The sequence below is a fragment of the Python bivittatus genome, unplaced genomic scaffold (genome assembly GCF_059951505.1).
Source record: "Python bivittatus isolate LINGU-HERP-01145 unplaced genomic scaffold, Pbiv_v1 ctg000080_np1212, whole genome shotgun sequence".
Taxonomy (NCBI): Eukaryota; Metazoa; Chordata; class Lepidosauria; order Squamata; family Pythonidae; genus Python; species Python bivittatus.
In genome coordinates, this window is record NW_028277035.1 from 52,436,042 (window position 1) to 52,453,441 (window position 17,400).

Sequence of the window (17,400 nt, forward strand, 5' to 3'; positions counted from 1 at the left end):
AATCTATAATGCCTCTCCTCTAAAGGCAATTCATTTCTTGGACTTGGTTCAAACACTTAGGAGATGGAGAAGACACAGGGGACAAATTGAGGATAACATCCGTTGCACCAACAGAAATCTACTTGCTTAATATTGATTTTAGCACACTGTATCTTACCATCATAGCAATCCAAGGGAGGGAGGGAGGAATCAAAATTATGGGGATTGAGGACTCAAGTGAATCTAGTTCTTCTTGATCCATATTCAATATCTGATTAACTATTCTGTACCATGATTTATTTCCCCTTCTCTATTCTAAAAGCTCAGTGGAGATTAGAAATGCTTAAAGCAAAAGAAATACAAAAATATACCCTCCAGATTTGCATACAACCACTTTGCATAAAGAAATAGTAACTGAGAGTTAAAAATAAAATTCTGTTATGATCTTTTTATAAAAAAAAACACCTAAAACCCCAATAAAAAGGGGAATAGAGAATAGAAAAGGGTGAAGCAAGAGATTTATTTTTATTTCCATAGATTGTATTTCTCATTTGTTGCAACAATTTTGCCAGTGCTTGATGAAAGAACACAATGAACGTTTTTTTCTCTATTATATGCACTTTGTTTATATCCGTATCCCTAAGTTTAAAAAAAACTAAACAAGTGAAATGAAAAGTATGATGCATCAGAATGTAAACTATGATATTGACATTTGTTTCTTCTTTGTCAGCCTTTCAAGGTATGCCAGGTCAGGAAACAGGTTTAGTTTGGCAAGATTCTGTCTATATGGTGTAAGCAATTAAAGAACTGAATTTGGATGAACTATTTCCCTATTGTTCTTGGACTGGGCCTGACATTGCCTGAAAGGGAGGCATGCCAATGGAGGAATGTACTTTCTTGGGCACAAAAAGTGTTGTTGCAGGCATTGGAGATTTAGAAGGGCAAATAAAACCTTTCTTCAAATAGTCATCCAGAAATTCCTTTAAAACAACTCTAAAGTAGACATGAGATACTGTCTCTTATCTGGAATCTGGACTCTCAAGTTCAAGCTGATGGTACATTCATACATCTGATGAAGAGGTAATGTAGTATTAGATTATTGAGCTAAATATCTAGTTAAATTAACAGGGCTACTTGCCCTTTGAGCTCACATTTTGATGAAAAGATGTGCCAGTATCAACTACAATGAAAACTAGTACTTTAAAGGCAATCAGTTGTTATTTTGCAGCCAAGACTAAAAATTATTCCACAAACATTTTAGCTGACTGGTTAAGGCTTTAAATATGTTGCTTATTTCAGAAAATGCAACTTCATAAACAAAACTTGAGCCTAAATAGGAAATAAGCAGAGATCTAAACCCTTGCTTCACAGTTGGCTTCAGTTTCTTGGGGGATCAGTTAAAATAGACATTTCTTACAGCTTATTCATACTTTAGTGTGAATAACTACAAACATGAATACAAAAAATGCAAAAAATACATGAGTGTTAGGTTAATTGAGAAAGTGAACTTGTGACACTGCTACTGTGTTCAATTCACCTCTTTCCTGTAAACCAAAATCATCAGATCCAGCAGCTGACACCAACTGGAAATGAATAATAGGATTCTGTATAACTTACCTGAAGCTGCAACTGGCAAGCGGTCCTAGAAAATCATACAGGTGCTTTAGAGTTGCAGACAGGTACTATGTTCTTGCCTCATGTGCTCCAAGGGACCTTTCTGAAACTGAATTTACAGCACTGCATAGTCGTATTATATATACATGCTTACATTAATGGAACCATAGATGGTATGCTGGTTACTTTTCTCCCACTTGAGAAAAAGAGCACAGTTCAAATGAATAAAGGAGTGCATATGTGTGTATATAATGCTTACAAGGGTGGGCTTAGAAATCTACTGTAAAAGTTCATATATCATAGATCAAATATTGAAATAGAAAACATGAATACAGAAGAACTGTATTCAGTTCTGAGCTGTATACCATTCTGAGCTGTATTGAAGTTAATTTTTCTTGCTATTATAAAAGTAATGTATTTTGTTTCCCACTGAATAACGCTGAACGTTTTGACAATTAAGAATGTATTTCCAATTGGCTATTTTACCTTCAATATATTTTAATTATACTTTTGCAATTATTGAACAATTTTATGCAGAAAATAGCCTTGCTGGTGCTCTATCATCCTTTCTTAATTTTAAAAAGAATTATTTATAGCACAGTTATTTTATAACTTTAAGAATAAGGATGACCTAAAAGTTAAGAAATAAAAACACAGAGTTGTATGGTACTTAAGTATTTGGTAGTGTAATGCAAAAAAGTAACAATTGCTTCTTATTTTTAATATGTACCAGTAAAACTATAAAGACAGAAGAAACATTTTAGAAAGTATTTTCTGAATGATAAAGGCAGGAATGGAATTTTATGTGTATGTTTTTTAAAAAATGATTTTTAAAGCAACTAAAACATTTTTTTACAGTTTAACAGTGTCCTTTAGGCAACTCTAGACAATCAACTCTGTCTGTAAATGTGCCTGCCTCTGTACCATTTCTTCTGTTCCCGTGGAGGACTTAGCTACAATGCCTCCTGCTGCCCCCAACTACTTTTGGAACTTAGTTGCACTAATTCAATCTTTTTCAAACTTGACAACTTTAAGATGTGTGCCACATCTTAAAGTTGGCAAATTTGAAAAACACTGCACTTATTTCTCCCAGTCTTTCTGCCAGGATGAAAAATACGCAACTATCTTCTTCTCTCTTGCTGCTGTTATCCTCCAAAGCCTATCAATCAGTGGGAGAAGGGCACTGTGTTGCTTCCTTCTTTCCCATGCCTACAAAAAGGGAATGCAGCCGTTGGACAGACTCATTTCCATTGAGACTGAACTTCTCAACAGAAACTTTCAGTTTGTGTATCATTCATGCCACTCTGTTTTTATTTCCTCATTTTCTTCTTGTTACTGAGAATATTTTAAAGTTAAAACCATGCAACTATACACAACAGATTTCATAGCCTGCAGAGGGCTTGTCCTGTAACATCTTTCATACACCCTGCAGAAATCCTAGCTCAGCTGCTCCATGGCATCTTCTTTAATTCCTACACATGCCATTTCTCCCCTCCTCCCCCTCCCCAACACACACATTAGGACAATGACATAGAGAAGACTGTAGGTGACCATTCTTCCTTTTCCTTGGTACTTTCTGAGGTGAGGAATAACTACCACCATCCCTGCCCCAATGCTTGAACAGTATTAACTACCTACGGTTTGGTAGTGGGAGGATATGTGATATTAAATTAATTAATTGAAAAAAGCCTTTTCCCCCAAAGAAAGTAGTGAATTGTATCTCCTTATTGCCAATATGTTATTTTGGTATTTAGGGAATTTTAATGAAGCACTTCAAAATGAAAGCATCAGGATTAAAAATAGGACAGATAACCAGTTAATGGTGATCAGTGGCTAATTGTGGTACTGTATTCAATGTCCTTTCCTTCTGCATTATCTCACCTTCCCCAATCTGGTGCACCCAAGACTGTAATTCCCAGAATTTCCAAGCTGGCATTACTAATGACAGTCCTAAATGCATCTGGAGGGTGTCAGGTTAGGAGATGCTGCTCTATATTCTCTTGGAAAATTTGCAAACACGGTTAGAACTGGATCAATAAGTGAAGTAAAATAAGTGGAAGTTTAGCCTTAGCTATACAGATAAGGGAATTATTTCTATTTTTCCTAAATGTTGCATTTGTTTCCATGTGTTGCTCTACATACATGTTCAGCTGTGAATAGTTTTTGATGTAATTATTCAGGAGTTTATATTTTTACATGTGAACAGGACCATCAGATTTAAAAATCCTTATAGTTTATTTAACTTTCGTGGTTAAAGACATAGACTAAATTCAGAAAAGACAGCACAGAACTCTATTCTCCCAATGTGGCCTCTTTTTATTCTTATCTTCTCTACTAAATTTGACTGTTGTGAAGCCCAGAACAAATATTTTATTATTCTAAAAATGAATAGTTATGTAACATCTGATTTGAAGACTGAGTTTACTAGGTGTGTTCCATTTCTTCTTTGCTCTTATTTATTCCACCCTTCAGGAGAAGATACAAGTCCCCACAAACATAGCCTCCCCCCATATATTATGTCCCCAAGAGCTCTGTGGGGTTGATGACTGGTACAAGGTCACTCTTAATGGCTGAATGGGCACGGAAGCCAGGTATCTCTGGTCTTAACCCAGCCCTATCCACTGTATGCCATACTGCTTCCCCTGTTTATGGCATAATTCTGTTTAAACTTCAAACATCAGGACAAATTCTATGGTTTTATGAGAGCAGTAAATAAAATAAGCAGCACACATATGCCATCTAATTTCTAAACCAAAGCCTCTTGCATTGTGTTTATTATTGTACCTCCAAGAAGCACATACCAATGTTTCTTTCTCTTTTTTTAATTAAGAGAATTGATTAAACAGGCATGCTTCCTGTTTCACTCATCACACATACTGGATGAAATGTCACTGGTTTAAAAAAATCAAACACAGAGACAGACACAGATACTGTAATCAGGCAAACAAGGTCTGTGTAGCTTGAAAGGACTGACTACAAGTTGGAATTTGTTGCAAATTTCAGAAACAAAGGATGAAACATAAAAACGCAAATTGGCCAAAAGAACTGTGCTCCTTAGCCTTGCAGCTTACTCTGTTCTTGATCGAACTATCACATCTAGACAATACATATTAACAGACACTTTCCTCCTACTTTGTCAGGAAAGAGGAAGTGAGAATTTGAAAGAAACAGTAGTCAGCATTTTAAGACCTAGCAGCATAATCACAGGCATGTTCATTTCAAAGCAAACCATCATTTTTAATTGGAGCTTCAGAGCATAACTTTACTGCATGGATAAATAAAGGTGGTCTTGGTTATACAGAAACTACAGTATCAGCCCTGGGAACTGCTTATTCAGAGGGATCTGAGTTGCTTGCTCCCTTTCTCATCCACCATCCTGTTAAATGAAGACAATGCTTTTGAAAATTACTTGAATGCAATCACCAGAGACTTTTAATGTGATAAAAGGATCACAAGAAACTTCCTTATATTAGGGCAGACTATTTGTTCATTTAACTTCAATTTCCCACTGCTGCCACCAGGCTTTCTACCCCTTGACTTTAAAAGAGGAACAAGTTTATTTTAATTAATGGAAAACTGACAAAGCATAATATCATACTCATCTTTTTTTCAAGAATGCGTATCTGTGCCTCTTAGGCCCAACAGGCATTGTTAAAGAATAAAAATTGCTGGTTCAGTAGCTCAGGAGTTTGGGGAAAATACATTTATCTACCTAGATGAGAGAGAAAGATAAAGCTAAATTAGAAGTTGTAGGAAGTGTTGGGCAGTAGAGAATTAGGTTTCTGGGGCCTAAAATTATATTTCGGAAGTTTATGTGAGGTATTTACATTACTCCTGCTTTGCTTTCATGTAGCACATTTTGTCTGAGTTGTAAATAGTGGGTATGTTTTGTTTAGGGCAGAGAAAAGTATGCACGTGTTTTGTCTCTGTATGTTTCCCTAAGCATCAGGAGATTACCATCTGTAAAATATGAATTTTGTTCTATTTTTTGGGCATTAACGCATACATAGGTTTTTGGGCAAGTACTTGGTTTTTTTTAGTCCTTGAACCATTTGCCTTCTGATAAATGGGTACTTTATGACTAGTAGGACCACTAATACAATTATGCCAAATGTACTTATCAACTTCAAAAACCCTGAAGAGGTTGGGTACCTAGCTCTGAGATTGTGCCGTCCAAGATCTCAGAAAATAAAGTTTTCTACATCCCCTTATCCTTTCAATCAGACATGTTACCGGAAACTGTATCAACAATTTTGAGATTCCACAAAATTTGTACTTTATCATTATGCTATAGTCCTTCTCCAATCAGACACAAACTGAAATCCCCCAATGCATTTATTTAAATAAACTGGATTTTTATTATAAGTTTGTAAGCTATTTTATTATTTTATTTTTAATTATTACTGAAATGAATGAAGCAACATTGCAGTACAATCATTACCACAAGAATATGCAAGCTTTTTAAAAGAATCTGAAATTATGTTTGGTGCGACAACCACACTGAACCACCACCACTGAATTCCACATAGAATCTAACAGTTTGGGCTGACCCTTTGAACTAGAGCCTGAGATGGACAACACCTGGTGAATTTGTGAGTCACATACTATGGCTTCTTGGAACTATTGTGCTATTCTGGTGGGAGGTTGAAGAATGAATAATTTTATATTTGACAGAGCCTTAAACACCATGAACTATCCAGATGCAAAGCAAATTAACCAATGTTACCTATTATGAAATTCAAATTATTAATTTTGGACCACAGTGAATTCCCACCAGTTAGAGTTAAAGCAGACATTCCATGAATTCTGGCCATAAAGGAGTGAGTTAAATAAATAAATAAATCGCCTTCCAGTCAGTCTTGATCTTGGCAACTACAAGACAAGTCCCTGCAGTTTTCTCGGCAGCATTTTTGCAAGCAGTTTGCCGCTGCCTTCTTCCTACGACTGAGAGACAGCGCCTGGCCCAAAGTCACCCAGCTGGTTTCTGTACCTAAGGCAGGACTAAAATTCAGTCTCCTCAATTCTAGTCCAGCACCTTTAACCATTACATCAAACTGGCTTTCAAATTACATCAATACATAGATGGAATTGGGGTACTAAATTAAACATAAGCAGCTTTGATCAAAATTCTCTTTCCCTTTCCCTCAAGTTTCACTTGGCTATTAATTCTGATCTAGAGTTAAGTGTGTCAGGAGAATTAAAAGACTAAACGTGAAAATGAAAGCTTGGTGGGAGTGGGGAAAATCAGAGCTAGTATGGATAAACCACTGAAGAAGAGGTGGAGTTCAAGGAAGAGTAAAAAAACACTATATTTCCAGTTAAAAGATGTCAGGCTAGAGAGCGTCAGTAACACTGGGATCAAACGACACATAAACCTCTATTTTCTGTAAAGCATAACACTGTCAAAAAGTCAGGAAATACCACAGAAAACAGCCGTACGTCGTGATAGGCGGAAGATTCCAGGACACGCGTCTTATTTTAAAAAAATATCTGCCGCAAGGATGGTGAAGAAAGCTGAGTCGCCCTTTCCCACAGGCCAGGCACTCCTTGCCAAGCCGTGAGCGATCAAAACATTTTCCAGCGCTCTGAACACAAACGGGATCCAGGTTCGATCCCCGCAGTCGAGGGACCACGAGCCACACTAGCCAACACGGGCTGGCTGCTGAGTTTCCCGCGGGGAACCGCCTGCTCACAGAAGCCGTCCAGCAGGAAGATCAGCGAATGGCCTTTTTCAGGGTGCACCGATGTCGAGCACGAAGGGGGGTCAGGTACTGCGCGCGCCACTCTCCCGGAGCACAACGAGCAGCCACTCAGGGAGGGGCCCGAAGCGACAGGGCGAGGTTTGCATAAGCTAGTTCCCTTTTGGACGTTCTCGCTTGGGAGAATCCCAAGCTGAGAAGTAGCAGGCCCCGGGAAGGAGGAAGAAAAAGTGAAAGAACGCACGGATGACTCTGCTTTTCCTGGTGCTCTTTTGGGGTGGGCGGTGAAGGGGGAATTCCCGCGCGCCCCAACCCCTGTCACCGCCTCAGCAGCAGGTGAGCGCGTCCAGCAAGAGCCGAGGCGGAGCGCGCGCGGGGAGGAGGAAAGATGGGAGGTGCAAGCCTGCCAGGGGAGGGCGGTCCGACGCGGAGGCAGCCCCGCTCGACGGGCTCTCACTTCGCAGAGCGTTGCTTTCGGCCTCGGGGCGCCGAGCCGTTCTTGAGCTTTCCAGCTCAGTCAGGACCTTCCAAGGAGACGGGTAAGTGATTCGCTGGCGCGAGTGGGTTACCCGCGAAGAGGCTTCCTCACTTGTGGAGAGAGGGAGCGTTTCCCGTTTGGCTGGCTCCTTCGTGAATGAGGAAGCGTCGCGGGCATTCCTATTTCGGACACGGGCTCTTCCCACCAGCCCCCTGCTTCCGGTGCTGAGGGGTCATATTGACGGGTTGAGCATCTTTATCCTCTCCGCCTTCCTTCGGAGGTGCGGTGGGGGTCGCCCCCTCGCCCGGCGCTCTGTCTCCTGAGTAACTCGAGTTCCTCCTTCGGAAGAGCGGGTTTGACTCCCGCCTCTCGCTGTGGGTTGGGTGGCACACTTTATGAAAGAAGCACCGAGGAGCTGCTCTTTTTCTCCTTCCTGCTTCCCCCTTTGCACTCACAGGGAGTCCGGAATGGGGTAAAGCGCGTGCAGAGTTTACCAGGACAGGCTTGTGGGGCTTTCACAACTGTTGGCTAGAACAGAACTGCTGGGTGCAACATCTGTCGGAGGACTAGCTCTGCCAGGACTTCCTTGTTTCAAGAGACTCCATGTTTTCTTGAAGTACTCTACTAAATTTCTGAGAACTGAACTTCTGTCTTAATCAAAAATAGGAGATTGGTTGGTTGGTAGAGGCCACCCCCAACTATATCAGTCCATCTGTGTAGCAAAACTACTGTTGCAGTTTATCCATCCTTCTAAATTCTTTCCTAAATTGTGAAAGACTCTTTGGGAAGAAAAACAAAAACCAAGAACCGGTTGACAAATGGACGTTTGGAATGAGAAACTTGAGGCTATTCAGAAAACACTTGTAAAAGCTGTTGTTGTCCTGCAAAATCAGAAAATTGATATTAGCAAGAGGTCTGCTTACCTGAAAGGATGAATGTGCTGAAAATAGCATGGCAGCATATTTTAGCAAGAGATCAAGTATAATACTGTACCAATATCCAATAGAAACATTCAGCATCTGTGTGTTTGCCTAACTCTTCTAACAGTACTGCTCTGGACAGAACAGTTGACAGCGATGTAGCACCAGATTAATTGGTTTTATGAAATATGCCTTGTGATCTTCATTTACTTTGAGCAGTGATCAGTTTGGGTCACAACAGCTCACACCCTCATTTCAGCAGCTAGAAGCAGCAAGCTGAGTGATTTAGCATTTAGGAAGTTGGGGATTTTCCCACTGTAGGCCCACTGGAGTGGGGTTCATAGGTGGTCAGTAATTGTTTTAGCTTGTGGTGGAGGGATGTTTGCTTTCCTGTTTTGTGAATGGCTGAGTTTGATTGCATTAGTCATCTCAAAGTATTTGCTGTGTAAGTATGTTTCTGTTTTATATCAGTTATTGGCTTGTGAGCCCTAATCTTTAGTAGTGGGTAGACAGAGAATGAATTTGAACTTTTTCAGTGTTTCACATGATAAAAAGATAGGCAGCTGCCTTATGCTGAAACAGAACATTTGTCTATTTAGCCCCTGGGCTGCTGGCATAACACCTGAGAGCAACAGATTAATTAACTTTCTTTGTAAAGAGTCTTTCATGTTCCTAAAGCATGACCTCTGGCCTAGACTCTATTAGGCATGAGCAAATTGATAAATAAATAAATAAATGAAGTTTACGTACATTCCTAGAAATTAAAATGTTGAGTCAGGTGGCTGCAGAGCATGACGCGGTTGGTGTGCTAATATGTACGTACATGTTGTCAGAGAGCTTAAAATTCTTAAGAATATTTCTAAAATTTCAAATGTTCCTCTGGCCTAAGGAAGTTGGGGAGCTCCAGCCTATGTAAATGTCTACTCTGATTGGGGATGCCTTGTTAACTTAACTCACAAGGGACTGATTTTTTTCTGCGTGGTAAAAATTCACTGGTATTAGTGGAAAATTTCTTTGGGATTGCAGGTATGTATAATTTGGTGAGGGGGAATGTGTGCAGGAAGTAAATTTCAAAGTGTGCAATATTGAAGCTCCAGTACATACTCCAACAGTGTATCTTATAGGTAGCAAACAATAATTATTCAGTTCTTCCAGAGATGGACTTTTGACATTGATTGATTAATTATGTACCATCAAGTCATTTGTAGAATTTTTTTAAAAATGCATTGAACAATTTCTTGTTGCTTTCAGTCACAGGAGAAGTTATTTTTGAACAAAAAGTTTAAATTTTATACAAAGGACTATGTTAGTCTTAACCTAGTCTTGAGATATAAAGTAATTAGTTCCAGAAAGTATAGCAAGCTATGTGTAGAATACATAGAGGAAGAAGCTAATAATTTAGTTCATAAGGGTCTGGGAATATTGTGGATTGTGGATTGATGCAAATTGTTTATTCTCAAATTAAATATAATTGTAGATTTTGAGAATGCTAGAGCATCTGGCTAAGAGGAGAGTAAAGTGTTATGTTAAAGGAGAACCTATTTATCCTTTGGCTTCAGTCCTATGTACACTTTCCTGACAGTAATCTCTATTGCATCTGGTGGATCTTACTTCTAAGTAAACATATTAGTACTTCATAGTTCATGTATTCATTGTACAAACTCAGTATAAGTGTGTTTTCAGTGCTCCTTAAAATAATAAAAACACATTGAATCCTTGGACCACTTATTAGCATTTAGCCAAATCTACTTCAGAGTGTTGTTATACAGATAAAATGATGAGGTATATGGGTGCATGGAAAGATAAATATAGATTATTGGATTTGCGGGTATATGTACCTTGGCTTTATTAGAATTCTAAATTCATATTTAACTCAGATGTTTATATAGTGATTCAGCAATTTTACAACAAGTTTACGAATGCCAAATAGGGAGATATCAATGTGCTATTTAGTGAATAGTGATTTTTTTTAATTTTGTAGTAGTCAAATTGCTCTCAATGAGACTACTGTGAAACAGTGTGAGATTGTTATGTATTAAATTATGTACTGAATTCTTTAATTTGGTTTGATATCTTTGTATCTCAATCAGAGCTTATTAGTATGTTTTAATACATTAACTGTGGCCTTAATTGCTTGCTGCGGTAAAGTAACATACATTTGGTAGAACTTGAACTCCATAGTGAGTTAAGCTACCACATATACGTAGAATGTTATCTCATCCATTGATATCGATGAATTCCAGTTGCTGAAGATGTAGACAAGATTCTTCAATGAATTCAGTTACGTGTTTCTTGATCCATGCTCAGCTTGGTTTGTTATAGCTAATCAGGAAGAGGTAGCCAATTAGGTTCAGGAGATTATGAACTCCTGTAAGAGAGTTATCATTACCTTCCTCTTTAAACAAGGCGGTAATTGAGGCATTCCTGCAGACACTAAATTTAGCTTTATGTCTGGATTTGGTAACCCTGTGGGATGACATTCACCAAGAGAGAAAGAGAGATGGTATGTACTTCAGTTGTACAGCTTGATATCATTCAGTACCATCAGTCATGGAATCATTCTGGATTAACTGTCTGATTTAAGATGCAAACACACTTTTTTCAGGGGTTTCTGTCCTATATGACTAGCAGTTTCCCAAGGTGATGCTGGAAAAACTCTGTTGTAGCAATGTTGTTTTAGAATCTCACAAGACTCTCTTTTATCCCCCATATCATCTTTCTGAAACTGCTAGGAGATGTCCATCTAACTTGGCTGAGTAAGAAATGCTTTGAATCAGTGCCTGAATAGATCAATAGACTGGATCATGTCATGGTGAAATAAGTAGAATCATAACAAGGTGGGAATCCTGTTAGAGAAATCTTTGCCCATAGGAATACAGGTAGTCTTCAGTTTATAACCGTTCATTCATCAATCATTCAAAGATACAAAGGTGCTGAAAAAGGAGACTTATGGTCCTTGAAGTTGCAGGCATCCCAGCACCCCTGCGGTCACATGATTGTGATCTGGGTGCTTGGGAACCTGTTCACACTTACAACCGGTTGCCAAGTGCCCCATGATCACATGATTGCCATTTGTAATCTTCCATGCCAGCTTCCCCAGAAAGTCAGAGGGGAAGCCAGCAGGGAAGATCGCAAGTTACTGGAGTAAATATCCCCAGGCCCTCTGTGCTCACACCGGCCACTCACGCAACCCCGTGCACCCGACAACCCACGCCTCACCCCCGTGTACCCTCCCCAACCCAGGTGGTCCCTCTTGTGCACCCCCACACACTCTCCTTGACCTGCGCTACACACACCCCGCACCCTCTCTGACCCGCACAGCACCTCTTGCATACCTTCCTGTATTGCCAGTTGTCAAGACAGTGATCAGGTGCCCAGGCAATTGGTTCTTTTAATTCTTTAAAGCTAAACATTATTATGACTCAGAGTGAACTTTCTTAACATGTGCAGGAGAAATCCTTAAAATGTTAGAGATATGTTTGTCAGAAGTATGAATGTGTTTGTCCTTTTGATTGCAGACAATGCCATATTGTTGACTGAGAACCAAATTGATTTGCAGTGGATGTTAGATTGTGTGACACAACAAGGAGTATGGATCTGAAAATTAATTATAAAAAAATATAGTTGTGTTTGACAGGGGAAATGAAATGGAATGAATGATGAGGTTATGCTGGTAGATAATGGTTAGTATATGATCTATTGCAAAGATTTATTTTCATTTATTTTATTAGTGAATTAAACAAACACAAAAATAACACAACATAATACAAACCAAAAGTAAATATAAATGTGATAAGCAATGAATTGCAACTAACATGTTACTACATCTAGACCATTATAGAAATGTAATGTTCTAACTTATTTTCACTATATAAAGGGATTTCAAAATATTGACAAAGAGCACATTTCTTCAATCTATTGTAAGGAAGGAATTTTTTCAGAAGACATGAAAATGATGGTTTGCAAGAGCTTTGCGAGTGCTTCTGCTCACTTTGTTATATGGAATGGGAGATGTATACATCAGAAGAAACATAGAAGTTAAGTTGAATGTATGAGGCAGTGTGTGCATGTAGTGGAAGCAAGGACAATTTGCCAAGATAGAATAGTATAATGAATGGTGTTGGTGTAAACTTGTCTAAGATCTCTAGTTATTGCAACTTAAAGTGGGAGGGAAATTTGTAGATCCATCAGTTTTGCTTAATTATTAAAATAGTGTTTTAATTTCCTAAAATAGTGTTGTTGTTGTCTTAAAGAATAAAAACAAAACCCATAGTTAGATGATTGCCATGTTAGAAGAAGCAATCCTGTGTCTACCTTGTCTAGGAGAAGTTTGTGGATACAATGTGAGAGCCACAATTTATCATTTTTAGTGAGAGATCAAAGATAGGCTATTTGCATACAAGAGAGTTGGAGAGTTACAGCAAAAACCTTCCTTATTTTTTATTGCTTTAGTACAAAAAAAAAAGCACAAAATTTTTTTATTGTTTAGTACAAAACAAAAAAGTTTTGTTCAAACATGAACAAAAACAAATACAAAGAAAAAGAAAAGTAGCGAAAACAGCTCAGTTTTGAAGCACATTATTAAACCCTGTCCATATGAAATAATATTGATCAAACCTTCCATTACACTAATAAAGAGCCACTTCAAATCATCAATCCAAGATTGTAAATCCAGGGTAACACTATCTTTCAATCAAAAAAGAAGAGTTATTTTTGCTGTACTCTAAATGCCTTATTCTTCATATAATGATAAATTCAATTTTTGGTATATACTTCAAAATCATGTTGATGTCTGTTAGTGATATTACTCTTAATTAATATTAATCAAAGTAGGTACCATTTACTTAGATTTTCAAAAAGCCTTTAATAAAGTCCCTCATCAAAGACTTCTCAGAAAGCTTAACAGCCATGGAATGAAAGGGCAGATCCTCTTGTGGATAAACAACTGGCTAAAGAATAGAACACAAAGAGTAGGAATAGATGGACATTTCTCACAATGGAGGGGTGTAACTAGTGGGGTCCCCCAGGGTTCTGTCCTAGGACTAGTGCCTTTTAACATTTATTTATTCATTCATTTATTCATTTATTTAAAATACTGTACAGCCACCACAACCTGTAACCACAACCCTGGGTGACTCACAAGACAACAAAAAACAGCAAAAGAAAAAAGAAAATCCAACAGTCACAATAAAACCTTATGGCGCCCCAGGGCAACTCTCCCACAAATCAACATACCATTTTGCTGGGCTCCAGCCTTGTCCTACCCGAATGCTTCTGGCTACAATGTAATATTCATATCATACTATATCATATTTATAGTTTGGTGTACTGGTTAAGGCATCAGGCTAGGAACTGGGAGACCGGGAGTTCTAGTCCCTCCTTAGGGACAAAGCCAGCTGGGTGATCTTGGGCCAGTCAGTCCCTCTCAGCCCTGGGAAGCAGGCAAGGGCAAACCACTTCTGAAATCTTGCCAAGAAAACTGCAGGGACTTGTCCAGGCAGTTGCTAGGAGTCAACACTGACTTGAAGGCATGCACCCACACCCACACACACATACTAAATTGCACGCTGTTATTTCATATTAGCTTTCAGCGTGAGCCCTGTTGTCTACCCAATACTTCATTTATGTGTCTATAAATTTTGGTTGGACTTCACTGTTTCTTTTGTGGTGTTATATGTCATATTTGAATGTTACAAAATAATATTTTCACTGAAAAGCTATCAGAAGATATTTTCTTGTAAATTATTTCTTTACTTTATTAACATTTATTTTGTCTTTTACCATAAAGGAAGAAATACATTGTGGACAGAGATGAACTGTTTTGATAAAAATTGTGGATGTTTTTATTTAAACTTAAGATAATTATATATAAATATATATTTTTCTTATCTTACTTGTCCCACAGTATCATATTTATAAATGATCTGGAATCAGGTGTGACTAGTGGAATAGGCAAGTTTGCAGATAACACTAAACTGTTCAGAGTGGTAAAAACAATAAGGGACTATGAAGAGCTCCAAAGGGATCTCTGCACATTAGGTGAATGGGGATCAAAATGGCAGATGTCATTCAACGTGAGCAAGTATAAATGATGCACATTGGTGCCAAAAATGCTAACTGTTCATTCATACAAGCAAACGGGATCAGAGCTAGCAATGACTGATGAGGAAAGAGAATATTGGTAAACCATTTAATGGAAGTGTCAACACATTGTGCATCTGCCGTAAAAATGGCCAACAACATGTTAGGGATAATAAGAAATGGTACTGAAAATAGAATTGCAAATAACATAATGGACTTATATATATCACTGGTGTGACCGCATCTAAAATATTGCATGCAGTTCTGATCACTGCACCTCAAAAATAATATAGTAGAGCTAGAGAAGCTTCAGAGGAGGGCAACTAAGATAATTAAGGGACTGAAGCACCTTCCCTATAAGAAAAGGTTGTGCCATTTGGGACTTTTTGGTCTACAGAGGAGACAAATGAGATGGGACATGATTGAGATGTACAGAATTATGCACGGTGTGAGTAAAGTGGACAGGAAGAAGCTTATTCTCCCTTTCCAGAACAATAAACCCAGAGGTCACCCAATGAAATTGAATCCTAGAAAAATCAGGACATGTAATTCAACTTTGGAATTTGCTATGATGAGATGTAATGCTGGCTACCAGTTTGGCTGACTTCAGTAAAGGGTTGAACCAATTCATGGAAGTCATGGGGATCAACGGCTATTAGCCCTGAGGGCACTGTGACTGCCTCGGAAGGCCATCTGCTGGGAGACTAGTGGGGTTCCTTGTGCAGTTGGTTGGTCACTATGAGAACAGAACTGCTGGACTAGATGGACCAGGGGTCTGATCTATCAGGGCATTGTTTATGATCTCTTCCCTACACAATTTTTAAAAAGGAACTATCCAACAGTGTAAGTATATCATGTGTATGTATATACAGTGTAAGTATATCATGATGCAACCTTTAATGCTTGAAATACAACAGAATTGTGACTAAAAACATGCCAAACTTTCCCATGATATCAGAGGAATCAGATAACAACTTTCTAATTGTGTTCATAGTGGTTTTTTAACTTGACCACTTAAATTCCATTAAGAAATTCCAAATATATGTCCAGTAATAAAAATGATAATCAAGGAAATTAAAACCCTTATGATCATTATAATTTAGATAAAAAATGTAGAGGCTTGTCCTTCCCATTAAAAAAAATCTCAGTAATTTATTGATCTAGTTGAATACTTTAAATGTACTTTGGGGTAAAATTCCTTTTTTACAACATTTATCTTTCTCCGTAAATCCACTGGGTTTTTTTTTATCATCTGTTTATATGAATGTTAAGCTGAGGTAACAGATTTGATATATTTAATTGTACAAGCAAAGAAAATTTATTTGCAGTCATTATTCCAAGATATTTAAAATAGTTGGAATGAGTAAAACCCAAACTTTTACAAATTTCCTTAGATTCATTAGTATCTATAGGAAGTGTACAAAACTCCAATTAATTGATTAACCTGATTACTTACCAGTCTGTTTATTGCATCAATACATTTTGGTATACAGCATTTAAAATTATCAGTAAGACAATATTGTCTTCAGGAAAGGAAAGGAAAGGGCATCCTTGAAGACGTCCATGGGATATCTTGATAGATGAAGAGATAATTTCATTTATATAAATCATGGCTGAAAGATTAGGGTGCCGCACATTAATTCAGTTAGTAACAAAATAGGGGAAATGTGCAGAGCATGACTTCTGTAATTTATTTATTTATTTATTTAGTGGACTTGTCCCCGGCCATCTCCCCACAATGGGGGACTCTGGGTGGCTTACATCAAATTAAAATCATAAATACATGATTAAAAGTTATAAAAAGAATCACACTTACAGAGATAGAAAAGAGATTAAAATATCCAAGAGGCCAATAGAGGCCACACCAGGCCACTAAGGGGCTAGCCAACCCCATTTCTGACATCCTCCCCACCCCAGGCCAGATGGCAGAGCCAAGTCTTCAAATCCCTCCAAAAGGCCGGGAGTGAGGGGGCCTGTCTCACCTCCGGGGGCAAGATGTTCCAAAGGGCAGGGGCTACAGCAGAGAAGGCCTGCCTTCTGGACTTCGCTAATCGGAGTTCTTTTACTGAGAGGGTCCGGAGCATGCCCTCTTTGTGAGATCGGGTGGGACGGGTTGAAATCGTGGGGACAAGGCGGTCCTTCAGGTAACCTGGCCCCATGCCATGTAGGGCTTTTAAGGTGATAACCAACACCTTGAGTTGGACCCAGAAGCAAACCAGTACCCAATGCAGCTCACGGAGCAAAGGTGTTATATGGGTCCTTCGGGCCCCAAAAATTGCTTGCGCAGCTGCATTCTGGACCAGCTGAAGCTTCCGGATAGTCTTCAAGGGTAGCCCCATGTAGAGCGCATTGCAGTAGTCTATCTGGGAGATAAGGGCATGAGTGACCATTTGAAGGGCATCCCGATCCAGGAAAGGGTGTAACTGGTGCACAACCCAAAGCTGTGCAAAAGCCCTCCTGGCCACGGCTGCCACCTGCTCTTCAAGCAGGAGCCGTGAGTCCAGGAGGACCTCCAGATTACACACTGGGTCTGTCTGGGGCAGTGCTACCCCATCCAGCTCCAATGATGACAATGTCCCGGATGCAGAGGAGCCATTAACCCACAGCCACTCTGTCTTGCCAGGGTTCA

The 17,400-nt window shown here is 38.8% G+C and overlaps 1 protein-coding gene across 2 annotated transcripts in view; it reads left to right on the plus strand.

Moving 5' to 3' along the window:
- Positions 1 to 7,601: 7,601 nt before the first annotated feature.
- The window catches only part of PRKCD (protein kinase C delta), a 74,509-nt gene continuing 64,710 nt past the window's right edge, over positions 7,602 to 17,400 (plus strand). For both annotated transcript variants that reach the window (XR_015794850.1, XM_088134081.1), the window contains exon 1: positions 7,602 to 7,831. The gene's annotated coding sequence lies outside the window, so the exon portion shown is untranslated. The remainder of the gene's footprint in view (positions 7,832 to 17,400) is intronic.